The following is a 16972-nucleotide window of genomic DNA, read 5'->3' on the forward strand; positions in this document are numbered from 1 at the left end:
CTACCAGTGTAATTGTCGCTACAGGCAGTCCTCGAGATATGAACATCCGACTTGCGAACATCGGCACTTTCAAACGATTTCATTATTTTTGTTTAAACATCTGACTTTTGAACGCTCGCTCTCTCATACTTGTGAACCAATCCGCGGAACTATTTTGTTGGGCGGAGTGATACTCCGCGAGATGTAATTAGTCCCGCATGATGCACTATGACATTGAGCCATTCGACTCAAGGTAAGCGAAAATAAAGTAATGTTTACGTTATTTGTTTTTTATACTTTTTTTTTACCACGCAGTATTTAATACAGTATTACATGCAAATGTGAAATATGTTTTCTTAATTTGTGAGTTCAACAATGCTTCCCCTTTTTTGTTGAACCATAACACATTTTTAACAGCATATGCACAATTACTCTTTAAACAAACTATAAGGCACACTAAGCTGTGTAGCTCTTTTTCAGAAGCGACATGGCCTCAAATGATGGTTCAACGAAGTGGCTCTTAAGCGGCCAAACGCATGTTTATAAACGTGGAAGGAAAAAATCGGAGGCCTCGGAGAAAAATCCACGCGACCACGGAAAGAACATGCAAACTCCTAACATACAGGCGTCAGGGGACGCAATGGAACCCACGATCTCCTGTATACCAGGCGAGGTAGTTAACAGTTCGCTACCGTGGCGAGATACAAACAAATAAACTTAGGCACGGGTCTCAGGATCGTAACCCGTTCTTAAGTCGAGGACTGTCTAAATTATGAGTTAGGCAGATACAGTACAGAGTATACAATGGCATACTGTAGACAGCACGCAGTGAGGGAAGAGTCGGTGCTAATTCTAGATAAGAAGTTTTCGTGACTGCAAGGATTCATACTCGTTTTTTTCGGTAAAGTCACGTAGGTAAAAAATTATAATAAATTAAATCACGACGTTTCGGGCGCAACACAAGCGTCCTTCTTCAGGTGGGGACAACGTAGCGAAAGCACAAACGCTTAAACGTCGTGATTTATCTAAAGTCACGTAGAAGGGAAATAATAAAATAATGTTATTATGTTTTATTTTTATTATTTTATTATTTCCCTTCTACGTGACTTTACCGAAAGAACCAAGAAGATGAATCCCTGCAGTCACGAAAGTTTTCAATCGTCGTGATTTAATTTATTTTTAGTTTTTACCTACGTGACTTTACTGAAAAAAACAAAGAGTATGTAAGAGTCGTCTGTGCGTCGGCTCTCCCGATGGAAATAGTCTTGGACCCGATGGCTTCGCTCTCGGCTCGAGTGTTTCACAAGGTGGCAGCACTCTGTGGGAGTGGTTTTTGAATCGGCCAATGAGAAGCCAAAATGTGCATCTCTCACTTGTGGCGGACAATCTCTATTTTTGTTTATTTTACGAGGTAAGGCCCCACTGAGCCGTGTAGCTCTTTTGCAGAAACGACCTGGGCCACAAATGATAGCTCAACGAAGCGGCTTGTCACGTGGAAATGTACAGCAGCCAAATAGTCTGAACGCGTGTTTCTAAACGTGGAGGGGAAACACCGGAGAAAACTTCAACGCAACCACGGGGAGAACATGCAAGCTCCAAATACACAGCAGGCGTCAGGGTTTGGATCGAACCCATGACCTCCTGTATATCAGGCGAGGTAGTTAACATTTCTCCACAAACCAGGCGCCCCAAACATGTCTATCGATTATTTTAACATTAATCGATTCTACCACGCAAATAGCCAACTTCACATTCAACGAAACGCAACTACTTAAATTAGCCACTTGTTGTATGTATAGTTTCAGAGAGTTTGAAACTGTTTTGACAGTTTTTTTTACAGCATTTCTTTTTTAGTTGGGGCACCCCCCCCCATCCCCCACTCCCACCCGAATGCCCCCTTGTCAGTTCCGTCATGAAAAATAATAATAGTACAAGAGTGGACAATAGCCGCACAACAATGCGGCAGCTGGTGGCACAAAACATCAAACGGCAGCGCGGTATTTGGCGACTCCTAACACGTGGACTTGAAGCAACAGTCATTTCATGGCAAATGTGCAGTGAATATGCTTTGTTTGTGATAATAACGATTTCTTCCCCCCCCCCCCTCCTTTTGCCACAGGGGTGGTCTGAGGTAAATGTTGACACGGAGGCTTCATTGACACGTTGGTCATGTTCGTGATCTCTTTGTGTCGAGCGAAAGAAATTACTCTCCCGGTGCTCAAGCGGAAGAAGGCTTTCACGAGAAAGGTATAAACACGACTGCTGCTACTACAACAACGGCGGAAGGTTTCCGTGGTTATTCCGCGCACATTGCGCGCAAGAAGCTCCTCGATTGCCCCGAAGAAGCTCCCGGAAGGTGGAGCGAAACGTCGGACACCACGGCGAGAAATAAGCACGGCACGACGCGGGACAAGCCGTGGGGAGGGTTGCGTGTCAATCACGGCTAGCCGAGCACAGGTTCAGGGCCGGTAGGCGTGGACCCATCAACAGCAGCAGCCCCATAAAGTTCATACTCAAGAGTGAAGAGTCCTCTTGATTTGAGCGGGGTTATAAGGTTATAGGCAAAGTTATGAGAACTGTTATGTGAGAGGGTAATTACCATCATCACTGCCCCTATCAACAGCAAGATCAGCCATTTTTGTTTTTGTCTCTCTCTCTCTACAGATTATGAGTTAATTTCTTCTGTTGCTTTGAATGTCAAGGGACTCGTCCATAAAGAGACGTTTTTGTCTCAATAGGCTCCAAGGCCCAGCCTTTAGGGGTGGGCGATCAGGGTGGCTGCAAGGGGAAACGGGGGGGGGGGGGGTGCAAGGTTGTAGGGCGCGCTGGAAATTCGTGAGGGGTGAGCCAAGGATTTGGAGACAAGCAAGGTAACTGCGCAGAGAAACAAAGATACTGAGAGGAAAAGAGACAAGGAGAGACACGTGGAACGACACACACACAAAGGTAGTTGCAGAGAAACACAGAGAGAGATGCCAGACACCGAGAGAGGGACTACGGCAGACATTGGGACAGACTTGACTTTTAAACAACTTTTACTGCCGCCAGCAGCAACAGCACTGGAGGCGATTTCGATTCGAAACACACAGTCACCAGCAAACAAATGAAAATAAACGGTATAAATCCACGCGCTGTGGCGCTACAAGCACCGCGCACAACACGAAAGAAAAGTCACGTGGTGGTGGTGGTGGTCATCGCGCACGCCACGGTGACGAGCGAGCGCTTCAGAAGGTGAACACGAGGGTGCCGTGCACGGGACAGAGAGACAGAGACAATTCAGACCGGTTGTGTCTAAGATTGAAGGTCCTGCTATTGTTGTGGTGGGTTTTACTTTTCAAATTGTCTCGTATTTTCAATTTTCAATGTTTCATTTTGTATCCTGCCTTTAACCCCCCACCCTCCCCAATCTCTTTAGCTCAATAGGGCCTAAGCTGGCTAAGCGCAGTTGTCTGCTGATTTACATTTCCACGTAATAAGCCACCTCGAGCTATCATTTGGGGTCCAGGTCGCTTCTGAAAAAGAGCTATGCAGCTCAGGGGGCCCTAACACCTGATAAAATAATAACACAGTTGAATTGTAAATACTTGTTGTTTTTTGTTGTTTAAATAAACAATCTAAACAGAGACAGGCAGACACAGAGAGACGTAGCCACGACGAGGAGGCACAGGGAGACAAGAGACCACCACAGTATCCACGATCCCCTTACAGCCCGCTAACCCCTATGGGCACAAACATGTTTTGTTCACCCAGGGCACTTGTGTACAATTTTAAGTCCAGCCCCCATGGGCTCGCAGGCTCTCACCCTGTTTACAAGCAAAGCTCGTGTATGATTGTATTGCTAACACCATGACCTCTATGGCAGTTCGGCCAGAAGCCTTTTCGTGTCTACCTCAAGCCAAAGGTAAGGGTTGCGGCCCTGCAATTGAGTTCTTGTGCCACTGTTGACGGAAGGACTTCAGGCGCACAAGAGGGCCTCTCTAGAGGGCATTTGGCTGAGTCTTCCACGCTGGCCAGCCGACTCGGAAGAGTTGTGGAGTGCCCACACTTCATCCCACCGCGCGCGACCTGCCGATTGTGATGTAGCCGTGTATGATGCTGGGTGGGCAGAGAAAGTGCGGGTGGGTGGGGATTTTTTTTAAAACTTTCCCCGAGACCGGGAACCTCAACAAGTCCAGGGTGCAGGTCATTACACGACGTGGCAGCGTCCTGGGTAATATTTAGGAATGGTTATTATTATTGAAACTTTTTTTCTGGACGAGTAATTTTACATTTTGTTATTTTGGCTGTGTGCTGGGGCACCGAGTAGACTGACAACCAGCACGCAAACAATTTCGAAGCGTTCCAAAAACACGAATTAAAAACCCCTCGCGCATTCCTTTAACCCACGAGTCACGGCGCTCTTAAAATATCCTCATTAAGGGGCTGAGTCAATATCGCCCGGCAAGATGTACAAATATATAAAGCCAGAGCGCAACAACAAACAAATAGCCACGCGAGAGGAGCGAGCGAGCGAGCGAGAGAAGAGAGACCGCGGTTGCTCACCCCTCTTTGGGAACTTTATTTATCTAGCGAAGTGCATGGCGTCAGACTAGCTCGGCGATTTCGTGCGGAGCTCAGCGCGGACGGAGAGAGTGGGTGGGTGGCTCTGTTGATGGGGAAGAGCGAGGTGTGGAAACAAAAACACCCCGAAAAAATGTTTTGAAGTAGCTGACAAACTCCCTGAAAAGCACACATTCCACGGGTGGTTGTGGCGGTGGAGGAAGTGGTGATGGTGGCGGTGGTGGTGGCGGTTGTGGTGATGGCGGCGGTGATGGTGGTGGCTGTGGTGGTGGTGATGGTGGCGGTGGTAGTGGTGGTGGCGGTTGTGGTGATGGCGGCGGTGATGGTGGTGGCTGTGGTGGCGGTGGTAGTGATGGTGGTGGTGGTGATGGTGGCGGTGGTAGTGGTAGTGGTGTTGGTGGTAGTGGTGGTAGTGATGGTGATGGTGACGGTGGTGGTGGTGGCGGTTGTGGTGATGGCGGTGGTGGTGGTGGTGATGGTGGTGGCGGTGATGGTGGTGGTAGTGATGGTGGTGACGGTGATGGTGGTAGCAGTGGTGGTGGTGGTAGTGGTGATGGTGGTGGTGATGGTGATGGTGGTGGTAGTGGTGGTAGTGGTGGCTGTGGTGATGGTGGTGGTCGTGGCGGCGGCTTTCCATCCCAACAGTTGCAGTGTCCTCCAGCTCTGACCCATCAACGGAACGAGATGCTCATCGCTCTCCAGTGGAGGGGGGGTTAACGCGTTGAGCCGCGCATCGTTCGGCATGATGTCCGACGTTTCGCTTCACGTACTGGAGCGCACTTCTTCGGCTTGTTGGGCGGAGGGCATCGTTGCAGCACCACCTGATTTTCAGTTCCCTAAGAAGCGCCCCCCCCCCCCCGGCCAGCAGACGTGGAGTGAAACGTCGAACATTGCACATCCCGAAAATACATCGTGAGAGCGTACACAGCAGAATGCTCATCTCTCTTGGTGGCCTTGAGCCAGTGGTGGAAATTCCACATTCCCATGGCCGGGTGCAGTTTATCCCCCGCCCGCCCCAACCAAATAGATAACCCACCTAGGATTACTCGCAGGGTGATACGCGTTTCGTCGACCACCTAAAGTGATGATAGACCGAGTTGATTTCAAGTCGACATGTTCCAATTGCGAGGAAGATTGCGGCTGGATCGACCATAACCCTAATCACTGAGCCAGGGGCGTTATATTACAGCAGCCTCCAGCACGCACCCACATCGTGCACAAGGTGTTGGTCCATCCACGCACTGGCAAGGTTCGATCCTGCGTAAGGTCTTCACACGATTCCAGATGATTTGGTCAGAAGCTAAATATAAAGGCAAAGATCCCCCGTGTCGCCTTGAACATACTGTTGGTGCAAGTGCTGTTCACGAGCACTTATGAAGGCTGGCACGGCACACGAGGGCGTGGATGGCCAGCACCATTGGGGAGCTTACTCCCCAATGCTAATATTTACAAAACACCCCACACCTGGCAAACCTTACTAATTGGCTGGTGGGTTTAACGACACATTCTAGATTTGAAGCTTTCGTGACTGCAAGGATTCATACTCTTTGGTTTTGTTCGGTAAAGTCCTGAAGAAGGACGCTTGTATTGCGCCCGAAACGTCGTGAATTAATTTAGTTGTTTTCATTTATTTTCTTTTTTACCTACGTGACTTTAACGAAAAAAAAACAAAGAGTATTTAACGACACATATTTACTCGATCTAACCAACAACAACAACAAAAAACCTGTACTACGGATGATATTGGTCGTGAAAGCTCGCTGGTTAAATTGACACCAACACCTGTTACTCATTTTAGGTTGAGTCGACCTAGAACCGGTTCAGATATTCCTTACCGATGATGGCTGTGAGCAGGAATCGAACTCGGGTTGCCGGCTCCCATAGCGCAGTGCGCTAACCGCTTCGCCCACCGCTCCCCGCTTACATAAACACATCACGCGTGCACGCATATGCAGACACATAAGCAGGAGAACGCTAAACGTGAGATTCTCTTCACAGCGACGACTGCAGAGAGAACACATCACGGTATTGTTTTTAGTTTAAAGTTTTTGGGGCTTTTAGTTTTTTTTTACTGTTCCTACCGAAAAGGTTCGTGTGACTCTAAACCCAAATAACCTTCCCCCTCGTGCCAACATCATCTGCGTCTTTATTGTGTCTATTCCCCGAGCTGGTGCAGAATGGGGGCATGGATAGGGGAAGGGATACGGGAGGGGTTGGGGACTGGAGCTTCAACACCTGGTGATGGTGGCACTGCACCAATGGCGCTCCTCGCAGAGCCTCCGTCCGCTCCCCCCGCCGCTTCGGGATTATGAACTCAGATTTTGTCACGATATCATTTTTCATGGTGCGATACAATATGAATGTGCCGACACGTGGCGATTATCATTATTAATATTGTGGCATCAGTGGAGTGGCATTCCTCAGATTATATATGACATGTATTATAATAATAATAATATTCATAATCAACGTTTTTGGGTTTAGATCGCGTTATTTATAAATGTGTCGTAACCCTCCACCACCCGACACGGCCAATCAGTAAAAAAAAAAGTGTCACGTTGACAAAAGACAAATAGTTCACTGCTTTAGCCCACCGGTGTGTTGAAGCGTGAAACCATAACATTTACAATTTGAGTACGACGTTTCGCTGGTAATTGCATCCAGCATCATTGGGCAATTCGCTGGCGAATTTATAAATAACGCGATCTAAACCCAAAAACGTTGATTATGAATAATATTGGTCGCGTAAGCCTACGTGTTAAACTGATAATAATAATAGTAATATAGGTTTTCATTCGATGTTTCTACATTGAGATCGGCATCTTTCCCAAGGGGTCTTCACAAGGTGGCAGCGATGTATATACATTAGTTCCATGTAAAATGTACGAAGTTGGCCAACAACACCTAATCATTATTATCAACCAGGGTAGTCTACCACTCTCAACATTTCCACACACACACATATAGCTGTTACCTCTTTCCCAAACCCATGCCACTCATCACGCTGCCATGTTGCTGGCGTTGAGAGGGAACATTTGACTCGAACTTAGGATCACCACTGGTATCGTGTTTCACGATACAAAATGACATATTCACGAGTATCATGATAATATGTTCCCGTATGTGTTTCAGCAATTTGTATTTTATTGTTATTGTTGTTGTGCTTTTCGTTAATCACGTGATAATTAAAGTGGCTCAAACGTTATTTGGAGTGCGGTTCACTCTGAAACACAAAGCCTGCCGCATGTATTCTCATCACTGCAAGTCACTAACCACTGAAACACACACACGCGTGCTGTCAATCACACTCAACATAAATAATTAGCGGAACGAATTACGAAAATGATGCCCTGGATTATTCCGGAATATCTTTTGCAAAGCATTTTATAAAAAAAAAAATTGGGGAGGTGGAATTGGTAATTCAGGTCTGGTTCTTTTTTCAACCGTAATTATTTTATTTTGTCACTCACAAATAAAGTACATTGTTACCACATCGCGGCAAACGCGAGTTTAGACCCCAAGCGACGTGGCCATCTCCCCTGCGAAAAGGAGCCCTCGTCACGAGGCCTCCAGTGGGTAGCTATCATGGCCCTTTGTTTATCCAAGAACATCTTACCGAGTCGTAAGACTCTAATTTCCAGGAGCTTCCTGCAATTGGAGATATTTGTCTAATTCCATAGCTCAGGGCTACTCATCAAGGTGAGCACCACCTAAAACTCCCAGCCTGCCATTTCAGAATCAGAATATTTATCCTGGAGAAATCCGATGAGCTATGAAGCTCTTTTTGGCAGATGAGCAAGGAAACTGGACTATTTTCTCTGCGATGTATTTTCTGGTTGTACGGCGTGTTGTTGGGCATGGTGTCCGACGTTTCGCTCCACGTGCTGGGGGCTTCTTGGGGCAAAAGTGATGAGGTTTCCATGGCTATTCCCGTTTCGTCCCAGACAGAGCAAATTATATCAGCCGGACTACATCAGAGAAGAGCAGCAGCAGCTGGCAAGGCTACATATTCTCGGCAGAGAGTGGGCTGTTTGGTTCACTTCCTGAAGAAGCTCTCAGGAACGTGGAGCGAAACGTCGCGACGCCGTGCCGAAAACGTCGAGAAAGTTGTACACGCAAAAAAAAACCAAACCAAGCAAAAAAAAGTGTCATCCAAAAAAACAACTGAAAATTCATAAACGTGTCGAAATCTCAGCCTGCTCCGATATTTTATTTATTTATTTAAATCGCTGCCGAGTATTTTGATCACACGAAACCTCCCGGTGCGCGCGCAGGATTGAGTGAGCGAGAGAGACAGAGAGAGCACGAGTGAGTGAGAGAGCGAGCAAGAGTGAGTGAGCGAGAGAGAGAGAGTGAGCGAGAGAGTGAGCGAGAGGTAGGGGTTTACATAAAGCAAAGTTATTATAAAAAAAAAGACGAAATGATGAACGAAGCAAAGTGCCGAATACACCGAGCATCTTCTTGTTTCCACTGATCGTAAAAAAAAGAAAGAGAGCGCGATTGAGTGAGCGAGCGAGCGAGTGAGTGAGCGAGAGAGAGAGCGGAGTGGCTCAGGTCTTGAGCTGCCAAGCACCTGCGAGCCTGCCTAATGGAGACATTCTATCTTGCCGGATCTGGTTTCGCCACCCCTCTCGCCCCCCTCTCGCCCCCCTCCCCCCCCCTAAAAAAAAATAAAACTGGTTTACAAAAACGCTCCCAACAGCTGACATCTCTGCATTGAGGCAGCGCTGACCCGTGCGACTTTCGGAGCAAGGCGTCTGCATTTCTTGTAATAAAAAAAAACACACACACGTCGCGTATAAGAGCCAGAAGGAAGTGTCATTGTTGCGTGCGCACAGCAGGCAACGATTACTCCGTAGGTGGAGAGTGCGTGACTAAATCCCACCGGCACGCTCTCACCCGGGCCGTGACTGATATATTTCCACCGTGGTAGAGCAATGCGCGCCCACCTCTCCCAACGATGAAACCAATCTGCTGCGCAACCCACAACTCCTTACTTCGATACACGCTCGCAAACCCCCTCCACCTCCACCTCCAAATCTCCCTCGACTCCCCATCGACTCCCCCGACCGCCCGCCCGCCCGCTCGCCTGCTCGGGCTCCTACCAACTCGCGTTGCTCAACCTCTTCGACCTCTTCGATCTCTTCGACCTCGTCGATCTCTTCGACCTCTTCGATCTCTTCGCCAGAGAGGGGGCGATTGCAACTGCGACCGGCGCGATGTTAACTGCCTCACCTGGTATACAGGAGGTCGTGGGTTCGATACAATGTTTTAAGCGATTGCGTGCGTTAATTAATTGAGAATGCAGATTATATGATTGTTATCTAGCAGCCAGCATATGCAATGGTTAATAAGAACGTAGTCTGCTGCAAGGACTGCCCCCCCCCAACAACTACTGCCCAGTAACAAGTGACCCCCACCCCCATGTTGCTCATGTATGTATGCTATATGTACACACAATACTATTTATATCTGCGATGCAGGTACATTGCATGATGTTAACGACCTCGCCTGGTATACAGGAGGTTGTGGGTTCGTCCCGACCCTGACGCCTGCTGCTGTATATTTGGAGTTTGCGTGTCTCTCTCTCTCCCCGTGGTCGCGTGGATTTTTCTCCAGGTCCTCCGGGTTTTCCCTCCAAATTTACAGCATTTGGCTGCTGTACATTTCCCCATGATTCACTACTTTGTTGAGCTATCGTTCGTGATTGCCTGGTCGCATCTAAAAACAAGAGCTATATAGCTCAGTGGGCCTTAACTGCTAAAATAAAAAAAAATACATAGTTTAGTTTAGATTACTTCCAGAGCCTGAGGAAAACGCTCAAAATGCACCAGACACCGGCTAAAACCGTTGGAGAAAAACAAAGTCACGCAATCAAACGATGAGCCCGATACATTTGATGTGCGCGTGTGTGTGCGTGCGTGTGTGTGTGTGCGTGTGTGCGTGCGTGTGTGTGTGTGTGTGCGTGCGTGTGTGCGCGTGTGTGTGCGTGTGTGTGTGTGACACACCGACTAGACAGGATGATTTAGCGGGCCAAGCAAGGTGACGACGCGCAGAGATTGGTCGAGAAGGAGTCATCCCAGTGCCTCTCGGCGCATCTTATTCACTGCAGCCTCTGGTGCCTCACCGTGCACCTCCATTGTGTTTTTGTATTGCTTGTTGTTCTTACGTTCTGACCCGCTCCTACCGGACATCTGTGAGAAAAGAGCTTCATAGCTCATCGGATTCCTCCAGGATAAATACTGATTCTGATGGCTGACATTGCCAGCAAGAGGGCGGCAGTTGGAGCGACATCCATTGTTGTACTGTACTCCGCTCCAACGTCTACACGTCATTCTTTTAGCAACCGACACTGCCCGGCGGGGTGAAGTATGGTCAAACAACCTCCACGGCCATCGCAGCGTGGGGTAGATTTAGATCATCCAGCAGTGGATGGACAAAAGAGCTGCTTCTTTTCAGGATGTAATTTATCATCTCGATACTTTCCAGAATGCTACTCGGCTGAGATTATTTTCATCAAACACCGCCACTAGAAGACAAGGTATCCATAATAAACCCGATGTGCTTCTCCCTGCATTCATATGACCCTATGTATATGGATTTGTTAAGATATTTAATATCTACAAATCAGGATAAAACAAGGGCGAGATGGATGTGGCATTCGAAATACATTTTCTGTGCATTTCCGGCTGGAATGCAACGCTGAATTTGGATGAAAACGCAAAATATTGCGTGGACGGGAGTTTGTTGAGGTCTGCTCTTGTGATTTTATTTTGGGGGGAGGGGGCACCGTGTAGGCAACTTCTGTATAAAAAAAAACAAAATATTCCACTGTGTCGCACGTGACCCTGCCGGGCGAGATGTAAATAGGGGCGCAGAAGCTCACAGAACCAGGTGGACCGCGTATCGGAGCTGTAACACGAGGCCGACGCTGCCTGGCTGCCCGACGAATGTCGTGTTCCGACAAGAGCTGCCCCCCACCCCCCACCCTTTTCCTCTCCACCAACAGCTTCCATCGGCCGCACTTAGCTCGGGTCGCCACCTGTCTGGGTTTGACCCTGGCATCCGCGTTCGGCTCGCAGGAATTGATTTTGTGCCTGGATCTAGGCGGGGTGGGTGGGGGGGTTGGCAGTGTTGCACTTTTCGACAGGAGCCTGCGCTGTTCTGTTGACCTAGCCTGACTAAGACGTATGCCTGGGGTTTGTTCCGTGGTGACCTTACCTGCACAGATGGGCATCATCATTATCATCACCGCCAGCCGTGCTCAATCCACTGATGGATGAAAGCCTCCCCAAGCCGACGCCACCTCTCATCATGGAACGATCCACGCAGCAGCCGCACACAAACTGAATTCATCGCTCCATCTCCGTGGCGGCCGTGTCACATGATCGAGTTCCTAGGGTGCCACTCAGTAGTTTCGAACATCGGGCATCATCCGGTATGTTCTCTAATCTACGTGTTCATCTTTCTATCGATCAATATGATTTCAAGCATGCAAATGATATTTCGAGCATTTACATATTCGAATTTGGATTTACGCAGCGTCTGCATGTGGCCGCGTAGCAAGACACCGCGCAGACACAGTGGGCATGCGGCTATTTGTTTTGTAGCCACAAAGAAGCAGGGTCAGTCACAGGCAACAGAAAAATAGAAGGTCCTGAGGCTGAACTTGAACAGGGATAGGGAGTCTGCAGCTCGGATGATTGGGGGAAGGGAGGAATACTCCGAACTCTGGCATCGACCTCGCCATGCGAGGCCGTGATTGAGGCATCGGTTCAAACCACGGGCACAGTTCGACTCAGCCTATCATCATTCTGGGGGGCGATAAAAGTAGTATTGCATTGTGCTACGTTAAGAGTGGTTGTCATTCGGAGGAACTCGCCCTTGACATGCCAAGGAGTTTACACGCCCAGCTTCAGGGCCCCCAATAGATCTGCCGCCCCATTGCTCTGTTGCGTTGGCAGACGATTTGACTTTTAAATGTTTGTGAACTTTTTTTCTGTATGAACTGCTTTTTGTTGAGGAAGGAAAACTGGCTGACCTTGCCGATACTGCAATTGTGAGCAATAGGTGTATGCATGCTGGCTCTTCGGTTTACCATATTTTGTTTGTTTTTGTAATGGAATCCGACCGGCGAAGTAAAGCTTCCAGAACAGGTACACGCATGCATTCATCAAATTACTTTCAGAGAGATAAATATTCTAAGGTGACCTTAGCTTTTTTAACTCAAGGGAAATTGCGCCACGCATGTGTGGGGGTAATCCATGTATTGATACCCCATTGATTGACCATGGCTCTCAACAGGGTGGTTGAACTTTGTGCAATCGATGGCTCCATGCCTTGTATTTAATTATAAAAAAAAAATTTTAAAAGTGTTTTTTTTAAATAAAACAAAATTTGAACAAAATTTCAAAGAAGGTTTATTTAAAACAGAAATGAATATGCGAAGGGAAAAACATTTTAGGCGTCGATTAATTGGTGGTCACAAGAGATCTGGACCATCTTGTAGTTCGAGATTCACGGAACTGTGGCTTGACAAGAACAACAACAGTCGCCATTCGCCTTCAAAGTGGCAGCGACGTCACTACGGCGCTTGTGCCAGGCTAGGTGCACTTTGAGGCCAAAATGTGATCGTGGGCCAACACAAAGCCATTGTTTCGCAAACTCTCTGTGATGCCGGGTTCGATTAAAACATGCAAAGAAAGAGAGCAAAAATTACATCAACCGAATTAAAAACTGCGTTGTATATGGATGATGCCACGCTTAGAAGCCCTCAATCACAATCCACAATTGTGTAAACTTCTCCCTCTGATGATTCGCGATGAGTCTCGTTCGGGTGAGATCGTCCTGATACACTCACACTGCGATTGAACCCAAAAGAAATCAAATTGTGAATCCAGTCAACAACAACAGCAACAAAAATACCGACGCAAATGAATTGCTTGGTTACATTTGGTTCAAAGTTTCAACGAAGCCGCGCAAAAATTCATGGTGTTGAGATGTCAATTTAATCAGTCCAATGTATAATGCGCATTCTATCCCCAGATCCCAACATAGGAGGTGCCAAGCGCTGTCGGTCTTGACAAGGTGCACATCGTGGGAGTAACCCTTGGGGGGTGGGGGGTGGGTGGGGGGTCTGTGGACAGCGGTGTTTGGCATTGGGAATAAGTGCGTGACATTCGAATGAGTGATTTGAAGTTTTCGTGACTGCAGGAACCCATACTCTTTAGTTCTTTCGGCAAAGTCACGTAGGTAGAAAATAAAAATGTATTTTCTTATAAAAATGTATTTTATAATAAAAAAATATTTTCTAATAAAAATGTATTTTCTACCTACGTGACTTTACCGAAATAACCAAATCGAATGAGTCTTGGGGGTTCGTGATTTAGAGTATTCGAATGAGTCTTGGGGGTTCGTGATTTAGAGAGTAAGGGGGGGGGGGTGTGCTGGAGTTGAGAACACTGGGGTCTGTAGAGTGGGGGGGGGGGGGGTGCGTTGGGTGGTGCGTCGGCGGGGGGGGGGTGAGACTGAGAGTGGGGGGGGGGGGGTGACCAGCACGGCGATTGGATACCCACGCTGTCGGGGCTTCTATTGTTGGCGTGAAGAGCGTGGTTGAGAGGCTGACGCAGAGGTGGCTCTTGACGCGTCTGGGGGTAGCGACTGCCGCTGCTAAATGGCTGTTGTAAAGTGGCGGGTGGGAGGAGGAGGAGGTGGAGGTGGGGGGTGAGTGCTGTTGGCGGTAGTGGGGATGTGTGTGTGTGGGGGGAGAGGTGGCACGCTGTGGTAATGGTGCATGGTGACAAGTGACCTCCTCCCACTCAGCCCCCCCCCCCTTTCCCTGCCAACACCACCATCCTTAAAGGCCCCCAGCCCCATCCACGTCCACCTCTCTCGTATAAAACAAATATAACCCCAACCTCCCCACCCAAGTATTCGCTCCCCTCCGCGTTCACCTCCCCCGCGGGTCAGTGCCCCCCCTGTTGGTTTCAATAACCGCCGACAAACAGCGTGGCTTGGCAGGGGGAAAATCGCTTTGCAGCGCTCACTGCCCCTGGCTGAGCAAGGGTCGCGCGCACGCACGCGCGCAGACAGCCAGGAGGTAGCCAACAGCACTGCGCGTGTATTGCGGACCCCCCCCCCCCCCAACCCGTTTAATTGCGACCCAGATATTCCACTTAACACATTGCTATGTAGAGCGTGGAGTGCATTTCCGCTCGTCTGCGGTTCCTCGTGCCTCCCGATCGTTCTCTCTCTCTCTCGCTCTTTGAGAGTGAGCGAATACTCTGTAGCGCATTGCAAGTTGAAATTATCATCATCATCATCATTATTGTTACTATGGATAGAAAAATAGGCAAATGATCAGTTCTGGAGTGTCTTGCTCATGCCACTGCTGGCAGTAGAGCCTCCACTCGAGGGAGCTCTGCAGAGCCCTGGAGAGCCCCTCGAGAGAGAGATAGAGAGGGAGTTTTTTTGCCTCTCAACTTTGGCGAATTGTTATATAGAAGAGGTGGGAGTAATCCACACTTTGCCCCCCCCCACCACCATATCTGGACTACACCGCTTGACTAAACGGTGAAAATATCCATTTATTCAGGTCGGGGTGGACGTTAAAACAAGTAAACCCGTAAAAAAAAGTTTTTCACTCTAAATCCTTTATATGCGTGGCGGCTAGAGTCATCTCGTCCTCTGGCTTGAGATGGCTGCAATCTATGGGTCAGATGATTGTCTGCCAGTATTAAGCAATTGGTAATTAAATATTTAATTTGTTTTCCCTAAACAGTGTAAAATTTTGGAAAAAAAATTTCACAAAATTAATTGTCACACACAACGAGTCTGTGTGGAAAATGTCAGCTCGATTGGATCACGGGGAGTGGGTTAAAAAACGAGCGAAAGATTTGCACGGTCGTAAGCAAGCAAGCAAGCACGCAAGCAAGCAAGCGAACTTAATATAAAGGATTTAAAAATAAACCCCATCACACGGTGGTTTTCCCATCGAGAATATCACCCCCCAGGGAACGAGGCATTTCCACCAGCAGTTCATGAGCCACCAATCTCAGGACAGTGTCTGCCCTCGCGATGTGAGATGACCGGGGTAGACCCGGTGGCGCAGTGGTTTGCACACTGTGTTGTTTCAACCCGGCGAACCCGAGTTAAAGTCCCTGCCGTGGCCAGAAGTGGCGAATGATATCTGAACTTGGCCCCGGGCTAATCCCCTGTCACCGCCGCGGACTGGCCAGTCCGCTTTTTATACAAAAACAAAGGTTGCTGGGGCAAGTGCTGTCAGCAAGCACCTTTTAAGACTGGAGTGGCACACATGCATGCACACACCAAAAGGGGCTGTTTTGTGTTTCAACTATTATAGTATATGTTGAAATTTTTCCGCACCGTACGTAGCCAGCTAATGGCAATTGGAGGTGCGTAAATTATTGGTAGTATTATTGTTGATGCGTGCAATAAATTGCGTGTCTCCAAGTGCGTATCTTTTGACTCACATATGTTTTAATGCAATGAGTTAAGTCTCATCATCCTTGCGGCTACTAGAGGCGCTCTCATTCGCTGTGATTCTTGGGTTGTATCGCGACCCAAAATCATTGAATGGCCTTGTTGGAGTCATTCATTTCACCTCTAACACCCACACGTGCTCGCACACGCACCCACATACACACAGTAGGCACACACACACAACCACATCGTGTGTGCATAATGGATTATAGATGACAAATTCAAAAGGCATGACTGCATGTTTATGCTACAGATTGCAGTGTTTTGTTTACGCCCTTTGCGACTGATTTTTTTCTTTCTTAAGGAGGGATTATATTTCACTCTCCTGGATGGCCGTTAAGAGGCACGCACAAGTCGGCAGCATCCTGTTTGACGTGAAAGTTTTCTGCCCGACGTTGAACCGTGAGCGCACACAACTATTGGCCAAGCCAACGTTACTCCCTGCTCGGACTCGCAGAGGGGACGGACGTCCGTTAGTTGGCCCAGCGGTTGGCCCTATGGTGGGGACAATTTGATGGAAATTCCATATTCTTATGACAGAGGGCCAGTCTGTCCGCAGGAAGATCACAATCGGCTTCTCGCCGAGTGGTACTCATTCTACTCTACCCCGGCGGGGTGGGGGATAATGGGATGAGTTGACCATTTCAACCGGGATTTGAACTCACAACCTTCAGATTGAGAGGCAAGCGCTGGCTCACAATGCGTCCGGTTTGGATAAGAATACGCCGGCATACAAGCTCCCCCGTCTCGCTGATTAATTAATGTTTGTTCTGTAATTATCCGCATGCAGTTAATGGGATCAACGAACGAAAATGGAAGAACATGATGTTACGTGAAATCGGGGTCCTGGTTTAAATTTGCACATGGCACTGATTTAATTTCAAGTTAAAAACAACAACAATAACAACACCAACAAGACAAAATGTGTATC

The 16972-nt window shown here is 48.1% G+C and overlaps 1 long non-coding RNA gene across 1 annotated transcript; it reads left to right on the forward strand.

Moving 5' to 3' along the window:
* Window positions 1–280: 280 nt before the first annotated feature.
* LOC133360697 (uncharacterized) lies at window positions 281–8635 on the forward strand. The gene is made up of 3 exons (XR_009757289.1): window positions 281–652; window positions 2099–2226; window positions 8484–8635. It is a non-coding gene; the product is annotated as an uncharacterized LOC133360697 (long non-coding RNA).
* Window positions 8636–16972: the final 8337 nt, after the last annotated feature.

This window comes from Lethenteron reissneri, chromosome 8, assembly GCF_015708825.2.
Source record: "Lethenteron reissneri isolate LAM-NWPU_2019-01 chromosome 8, ASM1570882v1, whole genome shotgun sequence".
In the NCBI taxonomy this organism is placed as follows: Eukaryota; Metazoa; Chordata; class Hyperoartia; order Petromyzontiformes; family Petromyzontidae; genus Lethenteron; species Lethenteron reissneri.